Source organism: Schistocerca americana, unplaced genomic scaffold, assembly GCF_021461395.2.
Source record: "Schistocerca americana isolate TAMUIC-IGC-003095 unplaced genomic scaffold, iqSchAmer2.1 HiC_scaffold_1743, whole genome shotgun sequence".
Taxonomy (NCBI): Eukaryota; Metazoa; Arthropoda; class Insecta; order Orthoptera; family Acrididae; genus Schistocerca; species Schistocerca americana.
In genome coordinates, this window is record NW_025725837.1 from 10,001 (window position 1) to 15,000 (window position 5,000).

Genomic DNA, 5,000 nt, shown 5'->3' on the forward strand with positions numbered 1-5,000 from the left:
GGTTCAGCGGGTTACCCCGACCTTTCGGCCTAGGAAGACACGCTGATTCCTTCAGTGTAGCGCGCGTGCGGCCCAGAACATCTAAGGGCATCACAGACCTGTTATTGCTCAATCTCGTGCGGCTAGAAGCCGCCTGTCCCTCTAAGAAGAAAAGTAATCGCTGACAGCACGAAGGATGTCACGCGACTAGTTAGCAGGCTAGAGTCTCGTTCGTTATCGGAATTAACCAGACAAATCGCTCCACCAACTAAGAACGGCCATGCACCACCACCCACCGAATCAAGAAAGAGCTATCAATCTGTCAATCCTTCCGGTGTCCGGGCCTGGTGAGGTTTCCCGTGTTGAGTCAAATTAAGCCGCAGGCTCCACTCCTGGTGGTGCCCTTCCGTCAATTCCTTTAAGTTTCAGCTTTGCAACCATACTTCCCCCGGAACCCAAAAGCTTTGGTTTCCCGGAGGCTGCCCGCCGAGTCATCGGAGGAACTGCGGCGGATCGCTGGCTGGCATCGTTTATGGTTAGAACTAGGGCGGTATCTGATCGCCTTCGAACCTCTAACTTTCGTTCTTGATTAATGAAAACATACTTGGCAAATGCTTTCGCTTCTGTTCGTCTTGCGACGATCCAAGAATTTCACCTCTAACGTCGCAATACGAATGCCCCCGCCTGTCCCTATTAATCATTACCTCGGGTTCCGAAAACCAACAAAATAGAACCGAGGTCCTATTCCATTATTCCATGCACACAGTATTCAGGCGGGCTTGCCTGCTTTAAGCACTCTAATTTGTTCAAAGTAAACGTGCCGGCCCACCGAGACACTCACTCAAGAGCACCCTGGTAGGATTGCAACGGGGTCCGCCTCGGGACGCACGAGCACGCACGAGGCGCGTCGCACGCCTTCAGCTCGCCCCACCGGCAGGACGTCCCACGATACATGCCAGTTAAACACCGACGGGCGGTGAACCAACAGCGTGGGACACAAATCCAACTACGAGCTTTTTAACCGCAACAACTTTAATATACGCTATTGGAGCTGGAATTACCGCGGCTGCTGGCACCAGACTTGCCCTCCAATAGATACTCGTTAAAGGATTTAAAGTGTACTCATTCCGATTACGGGGCCTCGGATGAGTCCCGTATCGTTATTTTTCGTCACTACCTCCCCGTGCCGGGAGTGGGTAATTTGCGCGCCTGCTGCCTTCCTTGGATGTGGTAGCCGTTTCTCAGGCTCCCTCTCCGGAATCGAACCCTGATTCCCCGTTACCCGTTACAACCATGGTAGGCGCAGAACCTACCATCGACAGTTGATAAGGCAGACATTTGAAAGATGCGTCGCCGGTACGAGGACCGTGCGATCAGCCCAAAGTTATTCAGAGTCACCAAGGCAAACGGACCGGACGAGCCGACCGATTGGTTTTGATCTAATAAAAGCGTCCCTTCCATCTCTGGTCGGGACTCTGTTTGCATGTATTAGCTCTAGAATTACCACAGTTATCCAAGTAACGTGGGTACGATCTAAGGAACCATAACTGATTTAATGAGCCATTCGCGGTTTCACCTTAATGCGGCTTGTACTGAGACATGCATGGCTTAATCTTTGAGACAAGCATATGACTACTGGCAGGATCAACCAGGGAGCTGCGTCAACTAGAGCTGAGCAGCCGGCCGCCCGGGAGTGTGTCCCGGGGGCCCGCGCGAACACGCAAGCGTCCGCTCAATTATTCTGCAAACAGGAGGAGGCTGAGCTCCCCTGCACAATACACCTCGAAACCCTCTCAGGTCCCGGCGGCGCGCAGCGCCGTCCTAAGTACTTGGTCGGGTTCGAGAGAGGCGCAATCGCCCGGAGTTTGGCGAGTAGACGCTTTAGGTGCGACCACCCGTGCTCCCAACTGAGCTTGCCGCTGCCGACAGAGGCCCGGGAGCGTGCTGTCGTGGCATTGCCGGCGGGAGACAACACGCGCCACCTACGGTGGCCGGCAGCTCCAACGCCAGCGCCACAGAAGGACAAAAGCCCCACTTGGGTGCCGAAGCGAACGCGCCAACACGTCCGCACAGCTGCGATACAAACCACCTGCGAGAACCGCAGAGGCGACCGAGCAGCAGACGGCGTCGCGGCGCCGAGCGCCGGGCGGCGGCGCATCCTCAGCGCACACAGTCCTCAATCGGACCAGCACACTGCAGATGTCCACCGCGCTTCGCACCGGGCCCGCGAGGACCTACTTTGGCCGCACGGCGCCGCGTGCAGGGTGCGCCGGCGCGCAGCTGCGCCGCCTGCCGCCTCCGTCGGCCGGCGCGCCTGCCACTGGCCGCCCCCACCAGCCGGCTGTAGCGCGTGCGCCCACGCACCGCGCGGCCAGCACGCCGGGAGGCCCCCCCTCACCGGCCGGGGACGGTCCCACCCAGCCACCGCCGCGTATCGCTTCACACCCACATGCCATTCACGTTCGTGGGCATGGTGGGTATCGCTGAAACAACCGGTTGGTAGCTCAACCGATCGTCGCCATCACTGATTCACCTCTAGCGAGAACAACCGCACCACAACGGTTTACCAGTTGTTCATTTGCGTAACGTCACCAGCAAACGTAGACGTCCATCGCCATTTGCAAATTCAACGATTGTTGCATGCCTGTGTCAGGTGTCACGACACACTATGTCTGCCCACATACACGCAACAACATGTGCACGCTTCGCGAACACGTGGAAGGTGGCCCCCGTACGTATGCGATGTCCATTGCGCGAACGACTGTCAACCGGCCTCTGTCGCATGTCGCAGATGTGGAACGCAGTGCACCATGCTATCACGGTGAGTGAGAAGAGACGACTACGTCTGACAACACGCGCCACTACATCAACAGACGGCTCATGCTGATCGCCATCCACGGCATACCATACTGCAATCCAGCTCTTATAGGGAGACGACACGTAGCTGAGTGCACAATATTTGGACCGTATGGTTCGCCGTTGTTGGCGCAGTCGTGGTACGGTCACACATGTACCACGATGTATCATTCAGTACATGAGGACCAATGTGCAGTACAGTGTGTGATTTGGACGTACAACATCAGCGGACAGTTGACACAAGCCGTACCACAACGTAGGCTGTGCTTCGCCATGCGAATGCCAATGAACAACTGCGAAGGGCATTGAGCATGTACGTCCTGCTGCCATCCGCATTACAGTGTATAGCTGCAAGGTGTTTAACATGAAGCGATACTCTGGGGACCGGGCAGTGCGGGTAGCAAACTATATTGCGGGGGTTGCAGTTAGGCAACACTACACTAATTTAACGCGTCGTATGACAATTACAGAGCAGGTTAAGGCCCAACGTGTGTTGGGTTAAGGCCCAACGTGTGTTGGGTTAAGGCCCAACGTGTGTTGGGTTAAGGCCCAACGTGTGTTGGGTTAAGGCCCAACGTGTGTTGGGTTAAGGCCCAACGTGTGTTGGGTTAAGGCCCAACGTGTGTTGGGTTAAGGCCCAACGTGTGTTGGGTTAAGGCCCAACGTGTGTTGGGTTAAGGCCCAACGTGTGTTGGGTTAAGGCCCAACGTGTGTTGGGTTAAGGCCCAACGTGTGTTGGGTTAAGGCCCAACGTGTGTTGGGTTAAGGCCCAACGTGTGTTGGGTTAAGGCCCAACGTGTGTTGGGTTAAGGCCCAACGTGTGTTGGGTTAAGGCCCAACGTGTGTTGGGTTAAGGCCCAACGTGTGTTGGGTTAAGGCCCAACGTGTGTTGGGTTAAGGCCCAACGTGTGTTGGGTTAAGGCCCAACGTGTGTTGGGTTAAGGCCCAACGTGTGTTGGGTTAAGGCCCAACGTGTGTTGGGTTAAGGCCCAACGTGTGTTGGGTTAAGGCCCAACGTGGGTTAGGTTAAGGCGCAACGCGGGTTAGGTTAAGGCGCAACGCGGGTTAGGTTAAGGCGCAACGCGGGTTAGGTTAAGGCGCAACGCGGGTTAGGTTAAGGCGCAACGCGGGTTAGGTTAAGGCGCAACGCGGGTTAGGTTAAGGCGCAACGCGGGTTAGGTTAAGGCGCAACGCGGGTTACGTTAAGGCGCAACGCGGGTTACGTTAAGGCGCAACGCGGGTTACGTTAAGGCGCAACGCGGGTTACGTTAAGGCGCAATATAGGTTAGGTTAAGGCGCAATATAGGTTAGGTTAAGGCGCAATATAGGTTAGGTTAAGGCGCAATACGGGTTAGGTTAAGGCGCAATACGGGTTAGGTTAAGGCGCAATACGGGTTAGGTTAAGGCGCAATACGGGTTAGGTTAAGGCACAATACGGGTTAGGTTAAGGCACAATACGGGTTAGGTTAAGGCACAATACGGGTTAGGTTAAGGCACAATACGGGTTAGGTTAAGGCACAATACGGGTTAGGTTAAGGCACAATACGGGTTAGGTTAAGGCACAATACGGGTTAGGTTAAGGCACAATACGGGTTAGGTTAAGGCACAATACGGGTTAGGTTAAGGCACAATACGGGTTAGGTTAAGGCACAATACGGGTTAGGTTAAGGCACAATACGGGTTAGGTTAAGGTACAATACGGGTTAGGTTAAGGTACAATACGGGTTAGGTTAAGGTACAATACGGGTTAGGTTAAGGTACAATACGGGTTAGGTTAAGGTACAATACGGGTTAGGTTAAGGTACAATACGGGTTAGGTTAAGGTACAATACGGGTTAGGTTAAGGTACAATACGGGTTAGGTTAAGGTACACATTGTTGTAAGGAAAGGTGTTTTGGGGGGGGGGGGGGGCCGGTTTGTTGATTGTGATTATCGTAAGTAAATGACTGCGGCATCATCTGATTTGCCACGTCAGGGTGCACCTTTGGCTCATAACAGGCGGCGCTCTGATTCCATGCTTGTGGCAGACCTGTGTCTTTCATTCCTGCCATTGTTTGTGTGGTGTGACAGGAGGCAGTATTGTGATGTTGGGTGCACCCCTGTGTAGGACATGTGTGGGTGTTGGTGGCTTAGCTGAGCAATGGTGGTTGTCGGAAGGGTGAGAT

At 54.5% G+C, this 5,000-nt stretch overlaps 1 non-coding gene across 1 annotated transcript in view; it reads right to left on the bottom strand.

The window, feature by feature from the left end:
- The window catches only part of LOC124571563, a 1,910-nt gene extending 276 nt beyond the window's left edge, over positions 1–1,634 (bottom strand). Inside the window, exon 1 of the ribosomal RNA XR_006971902.1 lies at positions 1–1,634. This exon is cut by the window's left edge and continues 276 nt beyond it. This is a non-coding gene — a ribosomal RNA (small subunit ribosomal RNA).
- Positions 1,635–5,000: the final 3,366 nt, after the last annotated feature.